An 18,132-nucleotide genomic window follows, 5' to 3' on the forward strand; every position below is an offset into this window, starting at 1 on the left:
CTGCTATCCCGATCCCTTGGTCAGGTCATTTTCTGATAGAATTCCAAATTCAACATGAGCAGAGCTCCAAGAACTTCCTGTACCCAGCGGGATCAAGAAACTACAGAAATTGGAAAGATCTTGATATTAGCAGATTCAACCTACTTTTAGAAAACACTATGCCGGTTACCTCTATCACTAATCTAGATGATGATGATGTCCTTCATCAATGGCTAACCTCGTCTATTGACGCATGTCTGCCCCCGACCAACAAGAAATATAATCATCACCACCCCCCAGCCCCTTGGTTTTCAGAAAAGCTCAAAAAAGAAAAAGCGAAATGTAAAAATCTAGAAAGACGCTGGCGTAAAGACTATGAACCAGCAATAAAATTACTGTATAAACTAGCCTTAAACAAATGTCATTCAATGTGTAATATTGCTCGGGCAGAGCATGCCAATCAAACTATTTTACGCACACAAAACTACCCCAAAGTGCTATTCAAAGTTGTAAAGGAACTTTCGGGTGCCACTTCTCAGCCCAAGCCCCCATGCTTGGATTCCAACAATGCGATAATTTAGCAGAATTCTTTGTTGATAAAATAGTTAACATCTACGCTGATTTTGATAAACAGACGGCAACTATAATAAACTTGCAACCTAATGACCCTGCAACACAATGTCCCTCTCAGGAAGTCGATCTAACTAACAGCGACACCCGGTTAGACAAATGAACACCACTTGACATGTCCTCCTTCCGTTGTATTCTTACCAGTATCAAATCTGGGTCCCCCAAAGATCAGCTCCCTCCCTCTGTCCTTCAAAAACGTAACCTCCCCATACTTAATACTACCATGGAACTTCTCAACACATCTATATGTGAAGCAACGGTCCCTGCAGCTTGGAAGCATGCTATGGTCTTACCCCTACTAAAAAAAAGCTAATACTGATCAGGACGTCCCATAAGCGCTGGGATGCTCCCGAGTGGCCATGCGCTATAGAAGAGCCTTTTAATAATAATTTTAATAATAAACTTTCGCCACATTTCCCTTCTCCCAGTCTTCTCCAAAATCTTGGAGAAACATATCAATACCCAACTTACTAACTTTGCGGAGACACAAAACATCCTGCACACGTCCCAATCTGGCTTCAGGGCAGGCTTTTCTACGGAATCAACACTGCTGGGAGTCACTGAAAACATCTGTCAACAGGTCGATAAAGGAGAGACATTGGCACTTATTTTATTAGATCTAAGTGCCGCTTTTTATAATGTTTCTCACATTTCTCTCCTATAAACTCTCCAATCCCGTGGTGTCACAGGCCTGGCACTCAAATGGTTGTCTAGCTTCCTATTCAACAGGACCTTTCAGGTCTTCTCCCTGACCGCTCAGTCCAAGACTCATGTATCCCAGTATGGAGTCCCGCGAGACTATATACTTAGTCCATTGCTCTTCAACATCTATGTTAGCCCCCTGGCTACGATAGCTGAGCAAGCCGGGCTATCTATATACTTTATGCAGATGACACTTAGCTCATCTTCTCGCTCTCCTCCAAGGAGACCTCAAAGACATCAGCACTCCGGCCCGGACTAAAAAAAATTGCTGACTGGATGCATGATCACAAACTAAAACTTAATGGTGGGAAAATCGAACTCCTCATCTTCGGTAAAAACAAAACCCTCTGGGGATCTCATGACTGGCCATCACAAATGGGTGTTCCCCCACTCCCGTCTGAATCGGCTCGTAACCTTGGCATCATCCTCGATGACCAACTGTCGATGAAGCAGCAAGTGGTTAAAGTGGCCTCCACCTGCTTTGCCATACTCAAATGGCTTAGGAAAATTCTCTGGATGCTTCCTTGGTCTACACAAAAAACTGTCATCCAGACCCTAGTAGCTTCCAGATTGGACCACGGTAACGTACTTTATCTGGGGGCAAGCAAAGAAGTGCTGCGCAAGCTGCAGATAGTTCAGAACTCAGCAGCCAGACTGCTCTGCAAACTACCCAAAAGGACTTCCATCTCAGCCTCACTTTGTGAACTTCATTGGCTGAGAATCGACAGTCCTGCCAAATTTAAAGCCCTATGCTACATGCATAAAATAAAATCTGGCCTAGCCCCCCAATATCTTTGTGCCTTGGTACACCACTACCAACCCCCACGCCTACTTCGATCCTCGAATCAACACAAATTCTAAGTCCCTAGGATCAAATGAGTCAGAATTGGAGGACGTTCCTTTGCCTATCTGGCTCCCTCCCTCTGGAACTCTCTTCCAACTCACTTACGTATCTTACATTTCGTAAAGGCCTAAAAATTTGGCTTTTTAATCAGTAGTACCTCTTATTCCTTTTTGTGTCTAGCCAATACATCTTGCTCATTGTGTTCACAGGCCCCGGGAAACCTCCGAGTAGCTGTGCGCCAGATACATTTAATAAATAAATTTAAATAAATGGGGAGATTAAGTGATTTGCCTAGAATCACAGGATATTGAGCGTCATTGCAGAGACTCGAACCCGGTTCCCCAGATTGGAGGTCAACCTCCCTAGCCGTTAGACCACATCCTCTCCCCATTTTAGTAGTAGACATTATATGTTAAGAGTGTACAATCAGAAAACACAAAGCCACGATTTACAATGTAACGCAGTGATTGGGGTTGTCTGAACTGACAAGACTTCATTACTATCCAAAGGAACTCTTCTAAGCAAATTTAGAATAACAACAGATTATGGGGAAAAAACAATGATCTAAACCCATGACTTGCAGCTCGAATGCAGAACTTTACTGCTTGTTCATATCCCACTGTGCTAAATTAATAGCATACCGTGTAAACTGGAAGAAAAAGCATTGGTAAATGCATTAGGTTTCGCCTATGTGAATAATAATACACTGTTTTTTGTTGTAAGTTGTAGCTTGCTGAGTAGTTGACAATATAAGTTGCAGAAACTGTGTTAAAGTGTTAACACTTGTTTATGTACAAAAACACAATATATTGTGCTGTTACTACTGGTAATGGGTGGGTAAGTAATAGCAAAATTTTGAAAAATGAAACAAAAGGAGTTCTGAAAGTGCTACACTTGATGGACCCACAACTGTGGTAGAAGGCATAGAGGCATATACCCAAGACACTTCACCTCCTTCAATAGAAGTCCTCATGGCCATTTATACAATAAAGAGAACCAGCGCAAAAATCAATCGACTGGGTACCTCATCTATTGATAGATTGCCAGGGGATCTCGTCATTGAGTCCCAAACGATATACCCATTTTTGCTCATGTAAGAAAAGGGATCTGTGTCTATCCACTCCAAGGGTAGCATTTGTGGAAGCAATCTGTGGTTTCTCAATCACTGCCCATCTAAGGTCCTCTATAGTGTGGCCCATCTCTAGGAAGTGTGCAGTAAGTTTTGTGTTAGATCTGCCACATCTAACAGAGCTACGGTGCTCCATAATCCAGGTTTTGACTTTTCTGTTCGTCATCCCCACGTATTGTTTTCTACAGGGACACGTGATCAAATAGATGACCCCCTCGGTTTTGCAATTTGTATGGGATCTCTGTTCCCAGGGAAAGTTAAAGCTGATGTCGACACACTTAGTGTTAGAAGTGAGGTGGCATACACTACATGTGCCACAACATGTATGGCCCCTTACTGGCGGGTGGGCGGTGCACACTCCCTTGTGTATCCCCATGAGTGGAGCATGGCCTGATCTCGTGTGCCATTGTCATATATATTACACAATATTTGGTTATGATATACCATGATTTGAAGGACTGTTGCGGTGGGGACTTCTTAGGCTTTCCTCTATTAGCGTGATCGGGGCGGGCCTCCCTATGACATTATGCGTGACGTGCGGTCACGTGGGAGGCACGCCAGCAGGTGATTGGCCCTGGGACGAGGAAGTGAAGTATTTACTGATGGCATCTGCCGGACTTGCTTGCACTTCACGGCAGGACTGCGGCTGGCCGACTGGGCCTGAATCATTCCAGAGACAGTAAGTTTTGCACCAGATTTTTGGGACACTCGGGCAGGAACTAACTCCGTAATAATGCTCAGTTTACTATTTGTTTTATTTTTTAATAAGAGATACGCCTGCGTCCGATGATTCTGGACTGTAATAGGATGGGATGGTTCATCATGTCCTCTGAGCGTCTTCTCTTTTGAACCCGTAGGTTGCGTCCTAGGAGATTCATCCAGCCCGCTGCCTTTTTTAGCCCGGGGTTAAAATAGACTCGGTGAGTGAGGTGACCAGGGGCTGATTTGGACTTTTTTCTATGCTATGTGGTTACTAACGCCACCTAAAAAGTTGCGATTGATTTTTAATGGATAGCTCTTCCGCCGAGGCCACAGGGGGGGGTGGTGTTTTTAATCTGTTGGGAGCAATGACTAACATCTAAACACTGGATAGACCGATTCAGGACCCAATGTGATTACGTGACCGACTTTGGCCGGCAATGTGTTACAAGGTTTAAGAGAACGTTGTTTGTGAACTAAATGAGTACTTATTACCTCATCAATAGGGATCTCTGCAATAACTTTGGTTGTATGTTTCTAATTTTTCACAGCATATGTGTCCCGTGGTTTGAAAGGGAATTCCTCCACTAAGCAGTACTATTCTCTCTGGATATTAACCTAAATAAGGTAACAGGGTGGACTGGGACGGATATGGAGTCCTGAGGAAGACCGGCGTGACCCTCGATTGTGGGCACAGAATACATAGGTCGAAACATGTTGACTTTAGCAGTTTTCGGGGGGGGAGGGTTGATGTGAGTCCTTAATCCTCATAAATATACCCACCCCTTTTTCACTTTTTAATCCTGTCCATGAGGCTCTGGAATAAAGGAATATACATAGAGTACGCATGAAGCAGTTTTAACATCACTTTTCACTGCACTTGTCCTTATCACGCTTTCCCAGTCAGGGTTGGTAACACTGTTTACTCACCTTCTGTTTTGCTTGTCTGTACTGTTTTATGTTCCCCCCACCCTTATGCTCCATCCTATGCGTGGCTACGCCAGGGTGTATTGTAAGTAGACCCGATGATGAAGCATGTCACACACAATTGTGTGTGTGTGAGTAAGGGCAACTTTTACAAACACTGTGTGTGTCCCTGCATGCTTTATCTACTATCTATATCCTTGTTCCTCTCTACCCCTCTATGTGTATGTAGGTTATAACTGGAGGGTTGGGGTAGTGGAGTTGTATACCCTCTCCCCCTTATTTTGTGTGAGATGCAACTGTCAGATGCCTGCGGCGCTTGCAATGCATCCAGAATGCAGCAGCAAGATTAGTCCTCATGCTCCTTAAGAGTGCCTCAGCGACAAGTGCGCTGGCTTCTTTGCACTGGCCCCCTATCCGGGAGAGAGTGAAATTCAAGGCTTTGTGTGTGAATCATCGAATTTTACAAAGAAAAGGGCCCACATACTTGCATGATTTTCTAACTCCCTATGCATCAACGAGACTGTTAAGGTCCAGTGGGAAAGGTAGGGTCGCTGTCCCCAAAATTAAAAGAGCCAGGATGGGTGGACGTTCGTTCTGGTATCTAGAAGCCTAGTTGTGGAATTCGCTCCCTCAGGCACTCCGGCTGGAGTGTTCTGAACCCATCTTCAGGAAAGGTCTGAAGACGCATCTATTTCCGGCTCCTTAATTATTGTTCTGTTAATTGCTTGCTGCTGCTGTTTTTCTTGCTACCGTAGCTCGGGGACACACTGGCCTCAGTGTAACCAGGCGCTTTACAAATGTACTCAAAGATGGGATACAAACAAACTCAGGGCGCTCCTCACTTAATATCAGGGAAATGTGTAACCTATATACTCAATCAGGTTTGGTGCATCTAGAGGAAGGGCGTGTATCCAACACCCCTGTCTTTCTGTTATACACAGAAATAGAACAGTACTGTATACCCCTGAGCACTCAATAAAGTAATATAATCAGTGTATCCAAATGTCCTTGTGCTCCAAATCGTTCAGTAGGCCACAAAAATACCAATTACATAATAACAATTTAGTCAGTAAATGTCTCTCGGTTGTCCTTCAAGGTTTATTCCAAAGGTTCCAAGTGAATTCCAAATCCAAAATTTATTTCTTCAATACATCAATGAAATGAGGATAGTAAAGTTGCCAACACGTGTTTCGTTGTGTGTACTTTCCACACATAGACTTCCTCAGGGCTGTAACACAAATATACACAAAAGCCCCATATTAGATTCATACATATCATTGATAACTGGGAAAGGAAAATATAGTCCCCATCACCTCCGAAAAATATTTATTAAGTGCAACTATGTGTAGGCTCCAGATCGGAGAAAAATAGGAGAAAAGAAATCCACCACATAAAAACCACCAACATATGGTGTCTACCTTATAACCCAAAAACAGAAAAGTGGGAGGGCAGCATAGTAATCACCTGGAAAAATATTTACAATCCTCTCTTATACTCCTGACCTCCTCTCCCTCCTCTCTACCTTTATACAACACCCTGTCACACATGGTGTCAAGTTATCTTATATTAGCTTTGGACCTGACCATGGAACGCGTCTGTTATTTCAACATAACTTGTGAGTCAGTTACGCGATGATTAACTTTGATAATCTTATGTGTAACAGTGTTCTGACTAATTAAGATTATCTATCTATGCCTCTTTCCTTATCCGCTTTATTCTGCAGTTGATAACATTTGGGACGAGTATAAAATGCTGTAGGCGATAGTCTCACGATTAATAAGCATCTAATCTTTTAGACTAGAAGGATTAGATTATTTACGTGTTGTTGATAACTATCAAAGACATTAACGGAATACTGTTTCGCGGTGACATAATACTAGTACCAGTCATGTGACGAATTGTTCTCATAATTTATCTGGCACGAAGGATTGGTTATACTTAATATTTCTATGTCAATACTTGATATTGTATCGAAACAATGTAGACACTTTATCAGAACGTAGTGGATATTGTACAGCGTAAGTAAGAATTATTATGATGAAAACGTCACCACTACAAGATGGCGACTACGGATTAGCCTATATTTAGACATTCAAAGATGGCGCTTGTGGATAACGCCGGAGTACAGCGAGGACACTTACCGCTGAACTACGGGTATGTGGCTTTATGCTCTGAGACCATTACCGGGTCTTTATGATTGAGTACATTATATTTCCTTAAGACTTGGTTTCCAATGCATTCCTTCGTGTTTCAGGTCGGGACGTTTATGAATTTAACTGATACTGACTACCCTCGGTAAGATGATAACGTGGGGTAAGGTGTGCACTGATTTTACGCCTATAACCTGGAAAACTATCGCTTATTGAGGATATATATATATTTCTTGATTTTAAGGTCCCATGACTACTTCGATTTTGGCTTATAAGAGAGACACTACTGAATAGTACGGATTCGTCTGGGGACCGGGCAGAACAATCTTGATACGAGGGTGAGAACCTTCAAGATCGATTATTATGGATACAATTCATGGACTTGTGACAGTGTAGAGTTTATATATTCTTTTTATTTTTAGTGCCCCTGCATACAGACACGCAGTTTTGGAGTGGGTGAGTGGAGGCTCTCTTACCGAGATTTCACTGTCATGATATATGAACAGTTAGTTCAGCGCACTTTATGTTACATCGTTATTTCTGTTTTTAGAACGACTTTGACTCTGTGAGTATGATATTTCACGTGAAGAAATAAATTCATGATATTGGGTGAGTTCCTCATATGTACCCGAATTAGGGTTTTGTACTAGCAGACGAAAGTTAATGGCGGGGCCATGTCTGGATATACGCATTATGATTATCATGATACATTATGATGTAGCCATTACACGCGATTTTGGTTTATTAAATATATGAGTTTATCTTAGTATGCTGACTTCTGCTAAGAACGTAGGGAGTTGTTGATTATATATTTTGGAGTATATTTTTAATGTCTGTTTTCTACTATTCAGACATTGGGTCGAATTTACATTGGAGAGGAGGTCAGGAGTATAAGAGGATTGTAAATATTTTTCCAGGTGATTACTATGCTGCCCTCCCACTTTTCTGTTTTTGGGTTATAAGGTAGACACCATATGTTGGTGGTTTTTATGTGGTGGATTTCTTTTCTCCTATTTTTCTCCGATCTGGAGCCTACACATAGTTGCACTTAATAAATATTTTTCGGAGGTGATGGGGACTATATTTTCCTTTCCCAGTTATCAATGATATGTATGAATCTAATATGGGGCTTTTGTGTATATTTGTGTTACAGCCCTGAGGAAGTCTATGTGTGGAAAGTACACACGACGAAACACGTGTTGGCAACTCTACTATCCTCATTTCATTGATGTATTGAAGAAATAAATTTTGGATTTGGAATTCACTTGGAACCTTTGGAATAAACCTTGAAGGACAATCGAGAGACATTTACTGACTAAATTGTTATTATGTAATTGGTATTTTTGTGGCCTACTGAACGATTTGGAGCACAAGGACATTTGGATACACTGATTATATTACTTTATTGAGTGCTCAGGGGTATACAGTACCGCTTTACAAATGTAACTATTATTATTATTATTATTATTATTATTATTATTATTATTATTATTATTTAGTGGGGTCCCTAGAGCTATTGGCCCAGTTGTCAATGCACCTGCTGCACCATTCAAATCAAGTCCCTTCTAACTGCATTTGTGACTGCCTGTTTAGTAGTCAAATATAGCAATGTGTTTAGAGGAGTTCTGACAACCTTTAGGCCCAGTGCTACAGCACTTGCTGCACCATTCAAATCATGACCATTTTGTCTGCAAAATAACTGCACTCGCCTGTTTAATAGTAAAATATAGCATAGCTCTGGTATATTAACTTTATTTTTAATGCACATTTTTTATTACAACATTTAGAATTTGATCGTAATGTCTAAATAGATTAAGTTGAAAAAATCAAGCCGATAATGCCTACAAAGTGCAAAGAAAGGTACTGAGGCATGAATAGGAAATGCCACAAATGTTCTAAGGCTAAAACATTGGCTTTGAAAAACTAAGCAATAAAAAGCAAGTCTTACAGTATACTGTTAGAAGCTGTCTGCCTTTTCCCTGGGAATAGATCTTATCTTGAAAGTCAATGAGGCTTAAACAGTATGAACCGCTTTATTAGAAGTATTATAAGTGTGTGCAGCGCGGGGAAGTTAAGTTCCACACAAAAGCAAATTAACACAGTAATTTGGCAATGGGAACTACTAAGACCCCCTTTTAAGATATATTATTTACAAGAGATTTCACAAGCACAACACAAGCACTGTTCAGGAGAAACCTAAAAAAGGATCTTTGTGTCAAAGTGTAAACCCACTTACCTATGTACATAAAATATCAATCTGTGATTTGTATGTTATAGGATGTGATTTGCAGTAGGAACATTAACCCTCTATGCTACTTCACGAGTCCAAATTGTAACTGGACAAAACACAGAACTCTACTGGAACTGCATTAACCACTAAAGTTATCATACAGTTTATATAATGTCCTGAAAATTGGTGGAAATGCACTGCAGCAGTTGTCTTAACCCTATAAGATATTTTAAAATGCAGATTAATTGTGACCAATTAAATAAACTAGAGTAGATTTACTGTCACAATCGTCCTTGTTGTCAATTTCTGTGCAAAAGAAAAAGAAGAAAAAAAACTTTTACAGTCCATCCACACCCTGTGCAAGATCAGTGAGGCGGTGGGCCGGGTGGGGGGGGATTTCGACAGGGGGTAGGGGGTGCGGCCGAGCTGTTTGCGTTGTTGTTATAGGGGCCGATATAGCAACACCCCTGTAACAAAAACGGCCCCTCAGGGGCCCAAAACCGGCCCCCACCCTGGTGGCCCACTGGGGAAATGCCCGGTGGCCCCTACGGCCAGTCCAGCCCCGTGTGCAAGATTGTCTCAGCTTGGCTCATCCTCATGTGATTCTAGGCAAAGCTCCCTGCCGTGCCTATACCGAAAAAAGAAAGTGTCCTTGTGTAACGTAACTGGTGCTCGTGTAAAGCCTCCAATACCTTCGGGTCCAGCCCGCGCTATAAATATCTGCAAAAAAAATAAATTATGACGTGCTTGGGGTGAAAAGCACTGCTACTGTAACTAGAAATAATCGCACAGTCACTGGAATGGGTACTGAAGCCCGTCATGCGGCGCTCTCCCGGGGGAGGGAGGGGGGGGGCAGGGATGCTATAGTCGGGGCACACAATAACAAGATATGTTTGATAGAAACCCGCACCAGGCCTGAAAGACCAGACAGATAGCTCCGGGAGTTCAGGCGCCAGCCCCAGAGTAACCTGTAGGTTTGAATCCGCAGACCCACCATCCGAAGTTGATTTACAAATACCGTTGAGCTGGGTATGACATTTGCTTGGCGCTGTGTACATTAGAAGCAGCAGTTTGTAACTGCATGGGCGTGTTACACGTCACTAATAAATAAGGAACAGTCGATATTAGCATATGCCAGCATGCGTTCTGCGCCAAGGCCGTACCATACAAATACACATCTAAACCCCGCAATGTACAAAATCACTTAGCAGCCCACGTGCCCGTAGAGGCTGGCGCGGGCTCATGGAGGGGCACAGTGCATGTTTGGCATGTGTTTTACTCTGCCCGGTCCACCCCTCCCCTCAGGATTCAGCAGCCCCCTCACCACCGAGGTAGCCCCGCTGCTGGAGGGCCCCTGACTCTCCCATATACCACCACTCCAAATGTGGGTGCGTGGGGAGGCGGTGGGGGTTCCAGGCCCCTGAAGTGCCCTGTTGATTCTTGTCAGACACTTGACATTCAAGGGGAGAGCTGCATGAGTGGGGCAGAATCAGCTCCATATGTATGAGGCCTCCGCAGCCAGCTGCCATGGCAACCAGCGCCTCCTTTCTCAAGAGAGACGAGGCGCAGAGAGAGGGGGGAGAGAGCTTCTCTTGTAACCCGAAACGAGTCTGCCCTCATCCATGCCAAGCTCTTCAGCCCTGCACCCTTGAGGGCTGGGGCAGAACAAAGGGCCCTCAACCAGCACCCTTTTAATGTCTATGGCAGGACAACAGGCTCTACGTAAACACCGCGTTACTGAGTCCTAGATAAAGCATCCCCCATCACACAGGCCTAAAGTTGAACAGCCCCCCCCCCCCCCCCCCCCTGCCTTGGCGCTCTACGGTCTATCGCAGGAGAGGCCCCGCCACATAACTGGATCGAAACCTCAAAGGTCCCACCGAGGTCAAGGGCAGCAGGGACGCCAAAAATGCACCACCGGGGCCAAGGGCAGAACAGCGCCCCGTGACTGCATCGCCGAGGCCTACAGGGCAGAGCAGATTCTTTACATCACTGAGGCCTAGCGCGGAACCGACCTCTGAGAAGCCCAAGACAGAACAAGGCCGCCATCCCCGAGGCCCGTCACCTCAGTGAGGCAGACTGGAGCTTCCCACCTGTAACTGCGTGGGTCATGGCCGGACACGCAGCGTCCCTTGCAAGTCCAGATCTCCTTTGAATCAAGGAGAGCGGTACCGGGGCCACTCTTTATTCTCTGGGTTAACAGGCCTCAATATGCTGCATTAAAGGCCAAAGGAAGATCTCACCCCACCCTTTATTATCGAGAAACAGGACATATCTGAATCCCATTAGCCTACGTCATGGAGGCCTTGGTCAGAGCAGAACCCTCCACCGCTCATCAAAGAGGTCTTTCAAAGAACAGAGCCCACCCACCCAGCATCTCTAGATTGGAATACCCCAGAAAGTCCACTTGACCAATTCCCCTCTCATCAAGAGGAATTCTGTGTCCTTTTAGTAACAGGCATATTCTGAATAACTAAACACTCTGGGCCTGATTCACAAAAGTAAAGTGAGGCGAAAGTCTAACTTTAGGATTTTCGGTATTCACAAAGAGCATTTACTATTCGTAAATGCCCCTTGTGAATACCGAAAGTTCAACTTTTGGTATTCACAGAGGGCCTTTACTAGTAGTAAAGGCCCTCTGTAAATAAAGTCTAAAATTACTAACGCGAATCAGTGATCTAGGGATCCAGGGCACGGCTCTGGCCTGGCTGACCTCATTTTTGAGAGATCGGTCACAGCGAGTCCAATTAGGAGAGCTGGTGTCCAATCCAGCCTCGCTGGGGGTGTGGAGTACCCCAGGGCTCAGCTCTGTCCCCCCTGCTTTTCAATGCATATCTGCAGCCTTTAATTGGTGCACTGAATCAGATCGATTGTAGAGTTTACAACTATGCTGATGATACCCAAATTCTGATTCAGATTGCGCATTCACCGGGGGCCCATTTGAGAATGCAAGTCATCCTTAAATTCACCATCAATTGGATGACAGCAAACTCGGTAAAAAATCAACCCTGAGAAAACAGAGATCCTAGCGGTTACTACTACCTTAAGCCCTTGGAATGACCTGTTTTGGCCTGCAGAACTGGGGACTTTCCCTGAATCGGCAGTGGTTGTAAAAAGCCTTGGCATCAAGATTGATGCCTCATTGTCCCTGACACAGCAAGTATCGGCGGTGGTCGGTACCACTGTGGCTTTGTTGCGTCAGCTTCGGAAACTATCTCCTCTTCTGTCCTTCAGCACACTTAGATTGGCAGTCTCTGCTCTGATTCTATCTCGTCTCGATTACGGGAACGCTCTATAACTTGGGCTGCCAAAAAATCTGCTGTCTAGGCTTCAGGTGGTAATGAATGACGCAGCGAGACAAATTTTTAAGAAACCCAGACACACTCATGTCACCCCTCTATTGCAGAATCTACATTGGCTCCAAATTCTGCAAAGAACCAAATTTAAAAGTCTCTGTATTGTGCACAAGGCCGTTAATGGCTCAGCCCCAAGTTACATTAAGGGCCGACTGATTAACTATTGCCCTAGTAGGGTGCTCCGGTAAGCCGGAGGCCTGCTACTGTGCCTGCCCGCGGTACAATTTGATCGTCCTTGGGTGGGGAGCCTTCTCGACCGTTGCCATTCAGACATGGAACTGTCTTCCCAGTGAACTGCGTAAGGAAACAAATCTCCTATGCTTTAGGAAGAGTTTGAAAACTGTATTGTTTTTAGAGGCATGGGTGCCAATCTGAATAGCTCACTTTGTCCTCACCCAGGTTGACGTCCGTTGACATCGCTTAGAGACCTCTGGGTGATAATGCGCTATAGAAATCCGCTCTAACATAACATAACATAAAAGTTCGACTTTCGTCTCACTTTCCCTTTGAATCGGGCTCTCTGGGTCTCATTAGTAGTTCTCCGGAGCAGTGTTTAGGCAAAATACCACTACAGGTAACTACAAGTGGCCTGGTCCTTCTGGATACAGGATTACCGGACTTCAAATCCAGGACCCTGTAATCCAGGTCCGAAAATACTGGACCTGTTCAGTGGTTGTAGTCCACGCCCGGTAAACTTGAAGGGCTCATGCACAGAGTCAGACCCTGGCCTACTCCTGGTCCTTGCAGTACCGTAGAGACAAGGCTCTCCGGTTCCGGATTACCAACTAGGCTAAGTAGGCGCCGTCCTATGGGTTCCACTCCTTTTAGTTGCCTGTGACAACGGGTCAAAATAATATTGATTTGATCTTGAAAGAAAATTACAATTCAGCTGTCTTAAATATTGCTTCCAAGAGATAGAAAAAATGAATCAACTCAAAGAAACTAAAACATTGCATTAAAGACTCTATAGAGAAAATACAGTTTTTACGTGATGTACACATTAACAACTTAAAGTGCATAAATCAGAGACATCAGATTCACATACATTTGTCCCTTAAAAGCTCATCTTCTGGCAGCTGTCAGTTTGTAAAAAATTCCAGTGCATTGGGTATTAGGAGGTAATTTGTGAGAGGGGACCCACATTTTCGAATGCTTAGGGGCCTCCAACGGGTTTAATCCGGCACAGGCTCTCCATAGCATTATTCTCCCCCTGCTGAGCCTTTTCCCCTCCACCCGGACCAACTCCCCCAGCACCTGACCTGCAGCACTTCCTTTCGCTGCTGTTCACCACCTGTGATGAACAAGTAGTAAATGGCTTCCGAAAAGGGCCCAACACACGGTCTGAAAGAGGGAATGACGTGCTGAAAAGGATCCAGTAATCTAGGATACGTATGTTACACCCAATACCAATTTAAATAAGGTATAATGCTGTTTATTTGGTGTGAGGATACAGATTCCAGTGACCCCACACCAAATAGCAGTCAACTTGTGATGAAGCCGCCCTAAGAACCTGAATCACGAAAAAGTTTTACTTATATCTGTTATCTTCTATGTTTGGATTATATTTCTGCCATTTTGGAATTCTGAAGAAGGTTTCCATTTGTGCACCGGAAAAGCTGCAACAGTTTCAGGAGTACTGTTGTGATAGACCATGTCTGCATACAAAATTCTACACAGTGTACATTTTCTATTCATGGAGAATTGTATCACTTTGAACAATTGCTCATTGAAACCTTTTTACTGTTGAATCCACTTTGACTCTCTTTTCCCACCAATGTTGGTTATGGAGAGTGGTGCTCTTTTCCCATTCCCAACCTGGATACTAATTTACTACTGCTCTCAATCAAAGTAAATCGCCAACTATTTTCAGAGTGAGAATGGGTCATAGAGAAGTTTGTGAATATGCACAAGTAGGGATGGTTGTTTATGCTCCCACACATTCCAAGCCATTCCTGTCCTGTAACAACCACCTCCTGGCCATTGAAGATGATTTACACAAAAAATATGTGTGAATACATTTTTTTATAAGTTTAGATCTTCATTTTGCAATACATAAACACAACTTTTCACTCATAGAAAAGGCATTTGTGCTTGTTGCATGGTCAAGCCTGATGAATTGCCCTTTCCAAGGTGGTGGCCTGTCCAGAGACTAGTGCCTGAGATTCCAAATCCAAGATGAAGTTGAGTCTTTTCCTGTGATGCCAGTTTCTTTTTTAATCATATATAAAGTCATATGAGCTAGGGGCAGATGCATTGCAACACATTTGTTCCTTTATTTATCAGAGTATTCACACAATTATTTATGCCTACAGCCCCTCCTCCGGTATAGGCCGTAAACCAGGACTGTACAGCCATCTCTGTATTGGGCTTTCCTTTTAATCTGACTCCAGGTGTAGCCCATCTCCTTGCAGTCATCATCAAGACCTGAGTGCTAAGTTTTTCTTGACTATCCTCTTTTCCCTTTCCCTTAATGGACACCTGGTCAGGGATGGCCTGGTAGGGTTTGACGCAAGCTTGCGGTGGGTGGGACCTATCCAACCCAGCGTTTTCTCATGATTTCTTCATGAGCAGGGATTTGGGAAGTCTGTTGCCATAGGTCATTGTTGCTGATGGTGTTTGACCAAAGGATTTGGAGGATTTCCTTTAGACAGTTGTTGATGAAGGTCTAGACTTTGTTGGTGGTGGTCACTGTAGTCCTCAAGGTTTCTGCTCCATACAGAAGGACCGATTTTTAGTTGGTGTTAAGAGGCCTGATCGTGGTTTGGTGTGTTAGGTTCTCAAAGCTCCAGATCATCTTTAGCTGAATGAAGGCAGCCCTTGCTTTGCCGATTCTTGCCTTGTCCTCAGCGTCTGTGCAGCTTTGCTTGCCTATGGCACTGCCCAGTAGGTGACGGCCTCAACTTCTTTCAGTGCATTTACTGCAAGAGTATTTGTAACTTTGCTGGACGTGTTAGCCTTCAGGATCTTATTTTTTTCCTCCAGTGGGTGTTGGAGCCAAATTGCCCAAAAGTGACTGCCACATTGTAGGTCTTCTCTTGCATCTGCTGATGGGTATGTGAGATTAGGGCCAGGTCGTCTCCAAAGTCCAGGTTGTCAAGCTGCATCCAAAGTGTCCACTGGATCTCATTTCTCCTCCCGGCTGTCGATGTCCTCATGTTCCAGTCTATGGCCAGCAGGAAGAGAAAAGGTGAGAACTAACAACCCTGGCAGACTCTGCTCCTCACTTGGAAGCCTTCCTTGAGTTGTCCTTCATGGACTATCTTGCAAGTCATTCTCTCATAAGTGTTCCTGATGATTCTTACGAGTTTATCTAGCTCATCGCAGTGGTCAAGGAGATTCCCAAGGGTCTGTTTGTCCATGCTGTTGAATGCCTTCTCATAGTCGATGAAATCGACATAGAGGGGGAAGTTCCATTCCACAAGCTTCTCAATGATGATGCTCAGTGTTGCAATCTGGTCTGTGCAGGATCTAGCTTTGCAGAAGCCAGCTTGCTAGTCTCGCAATTCAGCTTTGACTTGTTCCTCTATTCTGTTCAGGATTACGACATTGAACACTTTGCTTGGGGTTGATAGAAGAGTTACCTCTTTGTGGTTTGCACAGTTACTCAGGTCATCTTTTTTGGGGATCTTGATGAGATATCCCTCCTTCCAGTCTCATGGCACCTTTTCCTCTTCCCAGATCCTTCCAAACATAGGGCAGAGCATGTCTACTTATGCTTCAATGTCTGTCTTGAGTGCCTCCGCAAGAATGTTGTCAGGTACTGTTGTCTTTCCATTTCTCAGGTGGTTGATGGCTTGCTGTATTTCTTCCTTGGTTGATCTGCTGCAGCTGATTGGCAAGTCCTTGTTGGCTGGCTGTATGTCTGGAAGCGTCTGAGGCATGGGTTGCTTCACCAGTTTTTCAAAGTTCTCCACCTATCTTCGTTGTTGGCCTTCGTTAACCATTACTATCTTCCCAGCTTTGTCTTAAACAGGACTCTCTGGCTAGCTGCATCTGTTGGAGAGTTTCTTTGTTATGTTGTAGAGTTCTTTCAAGTTTTTATGGCTGCTGCTTCCTGGGATTCTGTGGCAGGACCCTCAATTAATCTTCGCTTGTCTGCTCTTATGCTTCTCTCTGCTTCCTTGTTGGTTTCGATATACTCGCCCTGAGTTTTAGTTTTTTCTGCTCTTCTGCTTGTGTTGACTGCAACTTTCTTTTAATTTCAGTCTTAAATTTTGCAGATAGTCTAGTGGGGATCTATTCTTTATGCTGGTGTTTCTTGGGACACAGTACCTCCTGGCAGGTTGATGTCACTTTTTCTTTGATCTTCTCCCACTGACTTTCCACTGGCTCTCTGTCATTCTCTAGTTCTTGCAGGACTTGAAACTTGTTGCTGACGATGACTGCGTGTTCACTCCGTTTCAATGTATATTTGAGGAGGTTGGCGTTATATCACTGACGTTGGTTTATCCATTCCATTCATGGTTTCTTAGTTTTAGTTTTAGCCTGGCCTCGACAAGTTGATGGTCTAAAGCCACTTTCAATCTTCTCATCACTCTCACATCCTGCAGGGACCTCAGGAACTTCTTGCAATGCCAACATGGTCAATCTGATTCTCTGTTGTATGGTCTGGTGATAGCCACATTAGCTTGTGTATTCTTTTGTGTGGCAATACACTGCCGCCTATCACCAGACTGTTCAGGGTGCAGAGATCTCCAAGTATTTAATCTTTCTCGTTTATTTTGCCAAGGCCATGGTTGCCCATGACGTCTTTGTACCCAGTGCTGTCGCCTCCAATCTTGGCATTGAGGTATCCCTTCACTATGGTAATGTCTCTCTCAGGGTATTTCTCCAGGATTGACTGGAGTTTGTTGTAAAACTGTTCTTTTTCCCCTCTTTGCTGTCATTTGTAGGTTTATAGCATTGGATAACATTAATTTTGATCCTCTTTTTCTTTGTACGGAAGGTCGCTGTAATGATTCTGGGATTGTGGGCTTCCCATCCAATCAGAGCTCTTTGGCTGCTGGTGATAGCATCAGTGTTACTCCCTGAGTGTGTGGAGGGTTCTTTTCCTCCTGTCCAGAATACATCAGCATTCCTCTTGGAGTCAGTCTTTTTGGTCCAGACTCTGTCCATCTGGTCTCGCTGATGCCAAGTTTTTCATATCCACTGCCACTTGGGCTATATTGCCTGTCTAGTGCTTGGTGCTCACTTTCAATGTTTTTGGTCGAATGTAGGTGGATTGGCATTGTGGCTTCCTGGAATCTCTGGTTTCACAAGGTGTCATAGGTCTCCATGAAGAAGATTCCTCTCCCCTCAAGGCCAGCATGCCTTTTGAGTTGATGTTTCCGCAGCTATGATTTTTTTTGCATAGTGGGGTAGCTATCCCCAAGCATAACCCTCCTCCTTTCGTAGCCATGCTTGGGACCAGCCATGGTGGATTTATTCCAGACCCACTTGCTACTAATTTTTTTTCTGATTTTTGCTCTTGGCAGCCTGAATCTCAT

At 44.1% G+C, this 18,132-nt stretch overlaps 1 pseudogene; it reads right to left on the reverse strand.

Moving 5' to 3' along the window:
- Positions 1 to 15,176: 15,176 nt before the first annotated feature.
- LOC147748130 (uncharacterized) lies at positions 15,177 to 17,874 on the reverse strand (annotated as a pseudogene).
- Between the last annotated feature and the right edge of the window lie 258 nt (positions 17,875 to 18,132).

The sequence above is a fragment of the Lissotriton vulgaris genome, chromosome 1_1 (assembly GCF_964263255.1).
Source record: "Lissotriton vulgaris chromosome 1_1, aLisVul1.2, whole genome shotgun sequence".
Classification (NCBI taxonomy): Eukaryota; Metazoa; Chordata; class Amphibia; order Caudata; family Salamandridae; genus Lissotriton; species Lissotriton vulgaris.